We start from the raw sequence: 14793 nt of genomic DNA, 5'->3' as shown, positions 1-14793 counted from the left end.
TTATAACAAAAATTCCCCAATTTTGCTTTCAACTTTGAATCTATGGCATCAAAATGCAGAAGAAATAATATTATACTATACTTAAACTGGTACTTTTCTTTTACCAGTGCGCAAGTTGCAAAATGATGCCAAAGCGCCAGATGTTGTAGCCTATTTAGTATATTCATCTTGATCAGCTGTACGCGACGCCATATTTGTGCAGTTCCCCGATTTTTTTTTTATATGCGAAAACATCAAAGAATTGTACAAATTTGGCATCGTACACAGCCATGACATTTTATTCAATATATAATTTTCCCTAAATAAAACTATTCAAATTGCACTCGGAGTTAAAAACAGTGTGTAAAAAAAAAAAAAAAAAAAAAAAAAAAAAAAAAAAGCTAAAAACTTATTTTGATAACGAATAATATGTTAACATTGGCTGGTTTTATAACTATACCAACAAATGATAATTTAAATACTTGAAACAGGCGCGTCAAAATATTAAAGGAGTGACGAGATTAAACATTTTCTCCATTTCCTTCTAAGAGAAGCAACGCACACCGGTATCAACATGTAGAAGTCTAAACAAGATGCACAAACAAAATATTTATCTGAGTATGGACTTGGCGAAATTTTTGTTTTGACGGACACAAGGTTTTTTTTTAGGTTTATTACGCCAAAGAACACTGCCTAAGGGGAGGAATGCCGTCGTAGGGATCTTTCTAAGGGAAACTGGCTCGTATACACGTTATACAAAGTGATTATAATTAAAGTGATCCTATCCAGACCCTTCTAGAACTTGTTCTACTACTTATTTGATGAAATGTGTTATATGGACCATGAGGAAACGATTTCTGCAATGCAAAAAATAGTTCGACATGGGCTCTTTTCGCAATCCCTTTAAATGACGATATTCACGCAATGCAGCCAAGGTATTGCTGCCGTTCTGATAAAACAGTTTTACCTGTAAAAATTCGATCTTTTTGCTGTAAGGGCATGATTAACGATGACAAAGGCACGCAGAATGATTTTCTGTCTCTGAATGCAAGTCTCTTTATAGGTTTGACTAATTTGCATAAGAAATTTTTGAAAATTGCCATCTGGTGGTCAAAATTTTAACTCTTTTTTTTTATTGCAGAAATCTTTTCCCCACTGTTCATATGATGTATTTACCAAGTTTCATCAAAATCCGATAGGCAGAAGGGTTCTACAGGGGTCTGAATAGGGTCACTTTAATTATAACCACCCTGTATATGGGGGAAAACGCCAGTTGAAGCTAAGCCGTTCGACTGGAATCGAACCCAGGTCTGAACTACCCTTATTCAGCAATTTTACCGCTCGGCCGCTGATGGGCCTTTGACGGACACAAACCAAATAGCTAAAAAAAAAAAAAAAAAAAAAAAATAGAGAGAGAGAGAGAATATCGCTCAAGAACAAATACAGAAACCCGCTTTAAATCTACAGTAAAGTAAAACTTAAAAAAAAAACAGTACCATTTAATAAAGATTCATGTTTCCATTAAGGATATAAAAATGAGTAACTATGATTTTCTTTAATTGGTAGTTTGCACGATAAAATTAAGGCTCTTTATATATGTATTGGTAAGAACATAGATCGGACAGGATATTAGTTGAAATGATTCTGTACACCAGGTATGGCCAATAGATAGTTTTAGGGGGGAAACAGCGACAGTTAGGTAATAATTCTAAAACTTACGTACTGATTTGGTTTACTGAATTATGGTAAAGCACTCGAGGGATGCCTGCCTAAGAGGGATGCCTTCGTGGAGCATTTTCCAAGAGAAACTGGCTCGTATACACATGGTGAAAACCACGAAAACGTACATGCAGCCAGCCCGTCCGCGGGGATTTGAATCTCAGACCGAACTACCTGTGTTCAGCAATTTTACCATTCGGTAGCTGGTGGGCGATACTTACGTACTATGCAGTCGATCGTGAAACTGTCTCGAAGCAGCATGATTTAGTGTCAGTTATAGAAAAGTGTGACGTAACAACACGCTCATACATCTGCACTTTCGGTTAGCGTAACCTCGATTGATCCTTGATAAGCCACCTTTTGGTTTCAAGAAGGCTATAAATTAACTGTTACCGATGTATTTTTTCTTGCATTTAAAATAAATAAATAAATAAAAATTTTGGACCTGCCTTCTACCGAACAACAAACAATGGATTATTTTCAAAATTATGGGATCCTAACATTATTATTATTATGCGTATTAATTAATGGCTACAATATAGTCAGTTCAATATGGCCGACAAAATGATAATAGATTGAAATAATTACCTGCAGGAAGTTTGTACTCGTAAATACTTTTCATTGCTATTTTTATATACAGTTTTACTACTAGTGAAAATAAATCCTAGTCTGGAGACGGATTTTTTTTTTTCATTCCAGGAATTTATTTTCGTTCACTTTAATACCCTCTATCATCTAAAGATAGTTATAGATTAATTCTATAGTTACTATTTCTCCTGCTATTGTATCGGATCAAATGACTATACCAACTGCAGTTTTTCACGAACTTCTTTTTAATTTAATGTGCAGTTCTTTTTCAGAAATGTCCTAGAAAATCACTCCAGTTTCGTAATTAGTTGCGGATTTTATAGGAACCGTATTTATTCGATGAATTTTTCCTCTTTTTTCTTTATTTTACCGTTTGAAAATCAAAAGTAGAAAAATAATCGGTATGTAACAGTCCTGAAAGCAGGTAAAGGAAGAATTCAGCTTTGCTACCCTACCGTTGGACTAAGCAAAATTTTTCGCCAACGATAACGTGCGCCAGCCTTACCAGTCTCATAATTTTGAAACTACTCTACTAGTCGCTTTTCTGTAGAAAACAGACCTAAATCTAATTTTTTTTCTCAAAATGAAAGATAGTCTATATTCCTTAGAAAAATTAAACTGGCTTATTGAGGATCGCCGCTACATAAAACCAAAGCGATGATCTAATGTGTATATTGTGATGTCTCGTTTATCCATTACTGCCATTAAACCACTCTGCCTTGAGACAATTTTTGTTTGTCGAAAAATGGTCAAAGGGAAAATACGTAAGAACCGAATTTTCTCCCTATATCTGAGGAAATTTTCTTAACGATATCACATAGGCAATATTATAATGGATTTAAATTTTCCAGTGTCAATTTTTGCATACTCTGGTAGAACATAACGGCCCGCTAGTTTCAAATCATTCTTCGTAACATTTCTCGAAGTCTCGGGAAATATACTTCATTAAAATAGTTAAAATTATTATTATTAATTATTAACAGTTAAAAACTTCTTCTTTTCCTTCAGTTTTACTTAATTTTTTCAAATATTATTTAAAATTAAATAATGTAAATTTATAAAGATTTAAAAGTATTGAAAGATTTTCAGGTAAAGGTGATATAATTGACACCATTTTCCTCTAACAGTGCCAAGACTAGGGTGTTTTTATAACATTTAGAAATATGCACAATTATATAGCTCACGGCAAGAGGTTCAAAGAAGTGCTATTTTTATGATGTAAGAAATTTGTAAATAACTCGGCAATTTCACGACTCAACCACGGCAAATAAGGTTTTGAAACTAAATGATTTTATCATTGATGGGCCGCATTACGATAAGTATATCACACTTTTATGCATTTATATACTTATTTTTTTTATTTATTTTTATTATGATTGTAGAAAATAGGTAATTTGCTACTAAACAAAACAGTCTGAAGCAACTTTATATGATGTGTTACTATTGTAGCTTATTTCCCCAATCTCTATACTACGTCTGTAAAAAGAATATTGAAAAATATTTAATTTATTTATCATTAAGAAATGTAGGAATGAACAATAATGGAAAGGCAGTAGTAACACTGGTTCATATTTTTCATTGTAAAAAATCGTCTTGTAGCAGCCAAAAACTGCAACTTATTCTTTCTTGTATTATAGACACAAATCATCGGCGCAGCCTGTGAAACATGAATTAAGCAGTAAAAGACTAACCCCAAACGGTTTCATGAAACCTACAAAAACAACTCTATGCCTTTCATTGGAACTGCAACTTCACATACAAAGAAAGGTCCTTCTTTCTGAACTATTTATATTCATTCATACAGGAAAGAACACTCCCCATAGTATACAAGAAAAAGAAAACTGTTCCATCGTAAATTGCTACTGAATCTCAGATTACACGTTTCCGCGGCACGGGACTGTAAAGGAACATAATCTTTACGCATTATAATTCTCCATCTCTCCGGATAGAGGAAGTCCAAGAAACCGTTATAAAATGCATAGGTTTGGGGGTATTTCATCCTGAGAAAGGAAAGAAGCTGAGGAAAAAGGAAAAATTTCAAGAATTGGGATGACTCATCGAAAGGGGAGAGAAAGATAGGGAAAGAAGTGTTGGGTCTTCCGCAGTTTTATCAGAGGGTGGTTGGCTTCCTGAAACCAGGAAACTCGCCTCATATTGACGAAACTTGAGATAAGGATGACTCACTCACCAGTAAGGAACGGATCCCAGTTCTACCAGATGGGAAAAAACGAAATAAAACACATCCGAAAATTTAAAACACATTACCAACTTTTCGATGATGCCGATAATTCTGGACACTGGCAACTTTCGGATGAATCTATGGGATTCTAAGACAAAACCTTAATATTCCGCTTCTACAAACTGCGCTCATTTCATACAGTTTTCAAAGCAGATCCCAAATACCGTTTTACACAACCGATTTCTATGTAATCTTACAGAAAAGATTAATTAAATTAATATTAATTAATTATTATTATTATTTATATTTTTGACTGGCATTAAGAGAAAGCTGATTGTGATTCTCAGTAATTATTTGAATTATCCAGTCAGACAGTTACTAATATATTTAAGGTCTCACATGATTACTACAAATATAAATTTTCATTTCCTTATTTAATTTATTTTAAACTTCTTTTAAATTAAGTTCTTGCTGAACTTTCTAATTACTGCAGATTCAAAATTATTCTTAGATTCTTCAGTTCATCCAATTTATACCTAAATGCTCCTTTTTAATTTCAATGAAATGATATAGAAAGAGCATAAAACACCGAAAATGCATTTCTGCATCTTTATCATAACATTTCATGGACATTAATACAATACAAACTAAAGTAGAAAGTTCCAGCAGATAATATATGTTACAAATGGGAGATGGATGAATATCTTATCTGAAAATGATAGAATCCTGGTTATAGTTCCTTTTTTTTTTTTTTTTTTTTTTTGCCAATAATGAAGATTATCTTGTTGCTGACTAAACATGCAATTCAGATATCTTCTGTTATGAATCTTTTTCAGATAAAGCACAGTTAAAAAGAAATTATTTTATTTTTTGCATTATTTATGCAAATGTAACGGGTCAGTAAAGTGAAAGTTAGCTAAAAGAAGTATATAATGCATAGACGAGATTTCAAAATTTGATTTTGCAATAAAGTTGGATGAAAAAAACACATTTTTTAGCTCGGTATAGATCTAGATAAAATTTTCTACGAAATTTAATCATTCAATAATTTAAGAGATTTAGGGACAGCTTAAAATTTAAAGTTAAGATATAACAAAGAAAAGAACATTGAAAAAAACTAAAATGCAAAAAAAAAAAAAAATAAATAAATAAATAAATAAATAAATAAAAAAATAAAAATAAAAATAAAAAAATAAAAAAAAAATAAAAAATAAAAGTTATAATTGTACTTCTGCTGGAATTTTTATGCAACACATATCGTGCTACATTTACATTACTGTCCCATGATCCTTCTACAGATCTTTCATAGCCTTTTTAAAGTTAGCCCCCCACTGCCACACACAAAAATTTAACATGCAGAATTACAAGAAATCAACTTACTTAAGCTTCTCATTCCATATAACTGCGACTTACTGAGTGCTATTATTATTTAAAATGGATCTGATGACAGAAAACTGTTCTGATAAATTAAATTTTACGGAATAGCATGGTCTCATGCTTCACTTATTAAACATTGTTAAAATACTAAAATTTAAATAAAAGAAGGCCTTACAAAATAACAAGATAGATTTTGCCAAATGTCATTTTACCAAACCTTTTAAACTTACTGTTTGTACGGCCAATCTAAAATAGTTACTATAACAACATGCAGTGATTTCAGTGAGTCCTATTAATGTAATTTTACTGGTTCTAGGTAATGTAATTTCATTAAAATATACCATGATTTTAATAATAAACCAAAAGTTTTGCTTTTTTTAGTACACTTTTTTAATCACTTGTTCCAGTACAACAATTCTAGATGTTGGATGCAATAACAATTATACAATGAGCTGTAAAGAATACTGCAGCTTATTGCATAATTTCTTTAATATGGCAAGTACTTATTGTTATATTTTGAAAAAAACTGGAATGAAGAAAAAATAGTTCACAGGATTTTATTTTTCAATGCATAAAACTATCTTACTATTTAATAGAAAATGTGGGGAGAGAAATATGGATAAGCTTATTTCTTTCCTTCAGATGTTTGTGACTATTTTTGTATCATTTTTTGTATGCTATTTGATTTTACAGTATATATTGGCAAATAAAGTTAAAAAGACAAAAGAACTTGTGAAGGTAATCTTGTTATGGAAACCGAACACTGATATGATGAACTGAGAAAAGACTGAAGAAACAGGAAAATGTATGGCAACAGTGAATGGGAATTCTAAAAGTATGCTTCTTTTAAAAATTTTGTGATATTACCATTGAATTTTATGTGAAAAAAAAAAAAAAAAAAAAAAAAAAGAGTAATGCTTTAAAATAGAATTAGGAAGCTGGAGGACATACACATTAGGACCTAATTTGTACCTATTCTATGTTGCTTTCCAAAATCACATTTAGACAATAATTAGTTCCTTGGCTGTTACGCAGATGACGTAGCTCTAGCTGTAAGGTCAAAGAGAAAAAATTATGCGGTCAAAAAATTAGAACTGATCCCTCGTGTCGAAGAGTGGTACACAAATTGGCAAACTGCCATAAATGCTCAAAAATCTCAACTTTTAATCAATGAAAACTTACAAATCCTCCAATTAACAGGAAACTTTACCTATTTAATGAGAAAGTTCCCATTGTATTCAACGTAACTTACCTAGAGGTTGCTCTAAATGAAAAGGTGATATGACCACACAGTGCGAGTGCACCAATTGCATTGGCTGTAGCGATGGATCTACTTTCACAAATGAATGGACAAACTTTCTTCCTGACCCTATTAAAGGTGTTTGGAGAAATTTCATTCCAAGATTTTACAGCAAGAATAAATAACCATGTAGCTTCGAGCTCACATCAATTGGGGTAGAATAAATCAGGGTATTACTGTACACTTGATATTAAAAAGGTTATGAAAAATATAGCATGGTATTAACATGAAATTAGTACTGCGAAGTGTAGTTAAAAATTTATGCAAAATCCTACCAAATTTCCTAGAATTTATTTCTATTCTGTGCTAGCTCCACTAAAATATTTGATATGTTATAAAACCAATTTTAGAATAGCTCTGTGGTTCTACAGATTTTTCTGTAAGAAGACAGCACATGACAAATATTTTTCTATAAAAAGATATATGCACTAGCACAGCCATTACATTAATTGTTTTTCTTATAACAGAGTTCTAGTTTTCAATGTACATAATGTCAGCTAAAAGATTTTAATGCATGCCATTATATTTTATTCTTTGTTTATTGAAATAACTCATCTTACCAGAAACATTATATTTAAATTACTGTTTTTTTTTAATTAGCTGATGATGACGAATCTGTTTTCTTACTGCAAATAACTAATTGAAAATGTATTTTTCTACAAAAAATTGTTTATTATATGTTGTCCTGAACCAGAAAAGATCCCATTTTGAATCACGGGTACACAATGCATAAAAGTTACGAAATAAAAACATTATTCAGTAGTGGATGGTTCTAAGCTTTTTTATTTTATCATATTCTTGCTCATTCTTATTTGGCGTGGTTCTTAAAACTACAGTGGAACCTCGAAATACGAGCACCTCTATATACGAGAAATTAGAGGTACAAAGTAAGTACAGTCAAAAGTCTTTAATCTGGACTCGTCAGGACTTCGGTGATTCCGGATTATAGATCATCAGTTTAAATCTGGTAAGATGGCATGCAGAAATTATAAAATTAAAAATATGAAACTGTAATTTATGAAATAAAGAACAATTATGATCTAAAGGGTATCAAAATTAAAAAAAAGCTTAATATTTATTTGTTTACTTTATTAAACATTTCTTTCAAAGTGCAAATGCGTAAAGCATTCATTACGCATAGTCGAAATCAGGAAATTGCAACCAGAAAACTATTTGATGTGTATTCATGATATTTATAATGAATTTGATTTAAATCATATCAAAGACAGAGTACATCGAGATGAAATACTACATTTAGTAATGAATTATAAGCTAAATAAAATAAAAACATCTGCCCTGACAGATCAACTTCCAGTCCATTGTGTGCCGGGAACGTCTTGGCAGAGCAGTGTGAAATTGATAAACAGATTTCGGAATGGTTAGAGAAACAAAGGATATGCCTTTATCTATTTTTTGCAGCAATTCCATTTTTTATTTGATGGACATTGAAACATGCTTCGGCTTTGTAGATCCTTTGGCAGCTCCAGCATCGGAAATTCTATTTGACATAATCGAAAGTTCAAGCTTAGTTTTATAAAATTGCTCTAACAGTCTGCAAAAAATAATAAGCCGAATCCAATTCGAAGATTAAGGAACAACGTAATCTGCAACATTAACTGAAATAGATAATTAGATAATTTTAGCTTAGCTTATACCGTCCGTTGTACATTAAACGTGCATGCGTAAACATATTATGAGCATGTGTACACACATATGCACATGCATAAAGGTATTATGCGCATGTGTGGACGCATTATGCATTGATGAAGGTGCAGAAAGTTTGTAGCTTTGAGGTCCGGATTAACGACTTTTGACTGTATGAGCGAAAAATTCGTCTCTAAATATGAGCTTTGGTTTGAGTTACGAGCAAAGATCCAGGCTGTGGGTATGAGCGTTGTGTTTTCTGATCTGGTTTGACACTGGGAATATTTTTGTCAGATCTCTCAGTGTTCTTTGATCTATGTGTTTCTGCGTTTGCGAGTTAATTGGTTTTTACATTTAATGTGAAAATAATTATTTCGCGATGCCTCCCAAGAAGACTGTTGCCTCAGGTAGTGCTGAAAGAAGAAGAAGGAAGTCATGGCCGTTGAAATTAAGAAAGAAAACATAGATAAACATAGTGTGGTGTAAGAGTGATCGAGTTGGCAGACTTACGGCTGTTCGGCATCAAAGATCTGCACTATTCTGAACAAGAAGGAGGAAATTAAGAAACTTCATGTGGCCAAAAGAGTTACCATTACTTCCAAGCACTGTCCAAAACTGCTATAAGATGTTAAAAAGCCGTTCTTGCTGTGGATAAGTGAGAAGCAGTTAAAAGACGATTCAGAGTCGGAAGCTATAATTTGCGCTAAGGCCAAGAATCTCTACTTGGACCTTCTCCGAAAAACACCAGGTACATCAACTGAAGATGAGATGGCAATGAGATTTTTGGCAGTGCAGAATGGATTAACAGGATTTCCAGTTTTTTTCAATGGGGAAGTTTGTTTCTAGATATGAGAAATTCACTATACGAGCTCAGTGCTGGAACCAAATAAAGTCGTATCTCGAGGTTTCACTGTACTTTTTTTTTTTTTAAGCATGTGAGGAGATTTTAGCCAGAATGCAACTGAAACTGCACAAGTTTTATGCAAATACATTTAATATAATTTTCAATTTTCCAATGGCATAATCACTGATCTCCATAATAGTGATGCATTTTAGGGCAAAATTACAGTAAAAACACAAGCCTAACTTTTTCTATATGATGAAATTTACTTTAACTTGAGAAACATAATGGAAAAATTTTTAATTTTATAATTGAATAACCTGCTTTTTGTAAAAATTTCAATGGTTTACAAAAGCCCAAAGCAAAATAAATATGCCATAATATGAAATAAAACTGCAACTCGACATATTTGTTTTTCCCACATCAGTCATAAAATGCATGTCATGTACTGGATCAAAATAGCCAAATAGGATGCCTAAAGATGATACAAGCAAGATCCAGTTCAGTGTCTTGTTGGAAATAATTCATTAACTATATTTTCCAATATTTATGTGTACTACATAAATACTTAATAGTATAATGGTTTTCATTGCATATGGTAAATATCTGAATGCATTTTTGGTCATTACCGGGCACTGTTGTGCAAAGCATTTAATTTTAGGTATCTTGTACAACATCATTACAATTCTCCTGAAAAGTTAAAACATAATCTTCTTAAATAACATTAAGAATAAACGATAAGGGGAGGGAAAACCCTCCGATTTTAGTGGTCAAGCACATGTTTATTCTATACCCAAATACCTAAATAAACCTTACAGGATTAGAAGCATTTTTATTAATTTTACTAATGATGCATATGTTTATGAAAATTATAAAATACATATATTTAAATTAAAATAAATTTTATTACACAAATTAGAGATATTTTTAAAAACAATGATATATTATTATTATTGAGAAGTTTGTATATTGAGAAAAATTATTTAGATACTGTTATGTATATTGTATGTTTATTTATATAACGTACATATATTGTTTTGAAATCACAAAGTTAAGTATTATATAGTTTTAATTCAAGAGATATATTAAACAATTTGTACCACTTTGAATGGAAGTACCAGTGACAGCTGGCAGTTTGCCAAGTTGCATGGTTAATAATTAAAGATCTTATGCATTGTGGAATGGCAATATTTACCATGTTATGTTGATGGTAAATGCTTTATGAACTACAAAAAGTGACAGGAGAAAAGCTGACAGATGTTTGACTTTAGTTCATAAAAATGCATATTAACATAAAATAAATTTAATAATTAAAAAATTAATACCATATGCAAAAGTAAAAAGTTTACTCAAAAATATATCATGAAACATTTAATAATGTTTGATTAAAATATACCAGTAACAATTAAATGGAGCAAAAACTAACAATTTCTATAAAATAATGAAGTTACCATTTCAGCACCATGCGATAAATTTTAAAAAATTAAATTCAGATCTGTACATTAGCACTTTAAATGCTTCGTTAAAAAATTAAATCATTATCAGCATTGCAAGCTATACGTTGTTACACCTGATTAATATATACCAATTATTATAATTTAAATACAATATTTAGAGAAGAGAAAAAAATTCTTTGTAAACAACTCAGACCACACTTTACGCGAAAATCATGTACCAGCTTATAACCGTAAATTAATTTATAAATACTTCAGAATTCGCTTATACTTTAATGGAATCATATTCTTTTTAAAATATGAAAATAAAACACAAAAGCGCAAGAAAACAAATGTAGTTCCAATAACATATTTTTAATATTTAATTTGTGTAAAATACAAACATTTTATAAAATGTTTTTAGAAGCTTCTAAACAAAACTTTCATCAAGCATCATAATGAAAGCTAGTTTTCTTAAGAATGACTGCTTTTATACCAACCTGATATGCAGCAGATGTGTCTGTCATTCATGATGTTTCATATTACTGAGCATGTTATTGCTTTGAGAAGAATGACTAATACGGATCTTTCAAATAACAGAAGAAAGTCGGTGTTAAAAAATTTTGAATTCTCTGGATAGAAGACCCTTTCCTATATGATCACGCTTTCAAGTACACATTGCAAACATTTTTACGCTGAGGATTACTCGTACTCGTACTCATGGTCGTAATAATTCTCTGGTGACGTCGTGTATGCTAGGGTTGCTTTGAGGCATTTCATTCAGCGCCAAAGTCGCCAAAATTCGAAAATCTGAGGAAAATTACGAATGCTGTATGAAGTCTTCGAAGATGCACATTGAAAAAGGGCATCTGATTTAACTTATAAAACATGAGATATATTTCCCAAGTGTCTGTAAATAAACAATTTAGAATTTATTAAAATATTTCACATCATTCTCTGTAACTAACCTAAATTTCTTCTTTTTTATTTGATTTCGGCTTTTGCGGTTAGTTCTCAAGATTACCAAGTACAAATATTTTCAAATACTACAGTGTCTCAAAAAAGTGATGGGACTCTTGTGCTTTACAAAAGGAAACTGTAATAAAATAAATTTAAAAAACATGTAAAATTTTTTGTGGGTGTGTTTCATACTTAAATTTAGTAACAATTATTACATAACATACATTTTCTCAAAATATTAAAATATTAATTTAATAAAAATACAATTGTTTAGAACGGAGCAGAAAATGGCTCACTTAAGTGATGGGACACTACGTACTATGCAACAAAAATCGTCTGAAGTAAGCAATAAAAATATCTTTTGGGGTATTTATTTTTACTCAAAAGCAATTGCCAATAATTTATAAAATCGTCTGCAGTATTTCTCTCCAGTTTGTTTTGGAATTTTTGTGTTTTCTAGCTCTGTGAAGCCATGAATGCTAAACGAAAAGAAACTTTGCCTGGAATTCGAAAATTAGTTATTAATTTGCATATTGAACGTGGAAAATCTATTAGAGAGACTACTGAAACAGTTAACTTCAGTCATTCAACAGTTTTCAATATCATTAAACGATATGAAAAGAATCATATGATTCAGGATAAAAGAAGACCTGGCCGACCATCAAAGCTATCCAATGGAATAAAGCGAATTATCGTTCGAAATATTTAAAAAAATCCAAGAATGAGTGCTCCTAAAGTTACTGCTGATTTACAAGCATTATATGGAGTAATTTTTAATTCTGAGACTATTAGAAGAGTAATTCGATCTACTGGATATCACGGTAGAGCAGCCAGGAAAAAATTCTTCGCAAGTGAAAAGAATAGAAAACTCAGACTGGCTTTCGCAAAATCCAACATAAATAAGAATTCTGATTACTGGAATGAAGTTATATTTGCTGATGAGAGTAAATTTAATATATTTGGTTCTGACGGTAGAATCTTGGTGTGGAGAAAACCCAGGGAAGAATTTCGCAAACAGAGCTTAGTGCCAACAGTAAAACATGGTGGAGGAGGTGTTATGGTATGGGGGTGTATGTCGTCCGCTGGAGTTGGTAATCTTGTTTTTATTGACAGTATAATGGATCAGTACAAATATATTGACATTTTAAATCAAAATTTGAAATCTTCAGCACGAAAATTGAACCTCCATAACGATTTTAAATTCTACCAGGACAATGACCCCAAGCACGATGCTTTGAACGTTAGACTCTGGCTGCTGTATAACTGTCCTGAAATAATAAAAACACCTCCACAATCTCCACAATTAAATCCCATAGAGAATATTTGGCAAGAATTGGAATCAAGAATTCGCAAACACACCATTTCTACAAAACAACAATTAAAATCGGTGCTTCAAGAAGAAAGGGGTAAAATCACACTCCAGAAATCACAAAAAAAAAAAATTAGTCGAATCCATCCCAAGAATATTGAATATTAAATTATGTTTTAAAAGTAAAAGGAAATCCAACAAAATATTAAAACCTTTTAAAAAGTAAAACTTTTGGATAAATATTTGATGGAAAAGTAAGTGTCCCATCACTTAAGTGAGCCATTTTCTGCTCCGTTCTAAACAATTGTATTTTTATTAAATTAATATTTTAATATTTTGAGAAAATGTATGTTATGTAATAATTGTTACTAAATTTAAGTATGAAACACACCCACAAAAAACTTTACATGTTTTTTAAATTTATTTTATTGCAGTTTCCTTTTGTAAAGCACAAGTGTCCCATCACTTTTTTGAGACACTGTATATATTTGTATTACTATTTCTAGCAAGTGACATATTTCATATTTTAATATACATACATAAACATTATTCACTGAACCTTAAACGGGAATTATTTATGTTCCTTTATGTAATACAATTAGCAATTTTATTTTTCGGTTTGCAATGAAATAATTGGCAACAACTTAAATTAATAGAATTTATGATCTTTAAGAAAATACTTCTTTATTCGTTTGGTTTAAAAATAAAAGAAAAAATATTATCCTTTTCGAAATACATATTTTTTAAATGTAGTTCATCTATTTTTTATCATTAATCATTATTATTTAATTAGTTAACAACTCAGAGAAAGGCTTTATTGTTTTCACTATGAGTTTTTTGGATCCTGGCATAATTGCAATTGCCATTTTGTAAGGAATTATGGCTAATTAGTACACCAAGATAATAACTAGAAGATCCGTGGTTCGATACCTGGCGAGGTCCTAGTTGATTTTTCATGTTTCTCGCTCTAAGGTCTGTGGCTTCACCAGTAGTAAAATTCATTGCAAGTCTTGTGCCCAAGCGATCCAGTAAAAAAAGCACACAGCTGCATCTTCAATAAAATGTTTCAATTTGTAATGAAATACATTATATTACAAATTCCCCTCCTTTACAATTTAGCTCACTATTTCAAAAAATTTTTTAAATAAATAATTAGTTCTATTGTAATAAAAAAAAAAAAAAAGGTTTAGGTATTAAATCGTAATCTGAACATGAAGTTGAAGATGCACTTTTTAAAATATTGTTAGTACTTAATGCTTTTGGCGCATTTTTTTAGAATTTATTTATTTAAAATTAACTTCTTTAAGAAAGGAAATAAGTGTTTTGCCTGAAAAGAAGTTAAATTCTGAAATAAAAATCGCTACCTGTCTAGCTGACTATATTTCTTGCGGGAATTTATAGCATAATATGCATATTTAGTACTACTCTGTTAAACGAGTTATTGGCGCAACAAAAAGAGGAAAA

At 31.0% G+C, this 14793-nt stretch overlaps 1 protein-coding gene across 3 annotated transcripts in view; it reads right to left on the bottom strand.

Annotated features, from left to right (window-relative positions):
• LOC118182671 (uncharacterized) overlaps nt 1–14793 on the bottom strand; it is a 119754-nt gene that overhangs the window by 102468 nt on the left and 2493 nt on the right. For 2 of the 3 annotated variants that reach the window (XM_035352054.2, XM_035352052.2), the window contains exon 1: nt 11561–12055. The exons of the other annotated variant lie outside the window; for it this stretch is intronic. The gene's annotated coding sequence lies outside the window, so the exon portion shown is untranslated. Of the gene's footprint in view, nt 1–11560; nt 12056–14793 lie in introns of those variants that run through there. 3 annotated transcript variants of the gene reach the window in all.

The sequence above is a fragment of the Stegodyphus dumicola genome, chromosome 12, assembly GCF_044657685.1.
Source record: "Stegodyphus dumicola isolate Sdum_Otavi_A_Nest chromosome 12, ASM4465768v1".
NCBI classification, from domain to species: domain Eukaryota; kingdom Metazoa; phylum Arthropoda; class Arachnida; order Araneae; family Eresidae; genus Stegodyphus; species Stegodyphus dumicola.
This window is presented reverse-complemented; position numbering and strand designations above follow the sequence as displayed.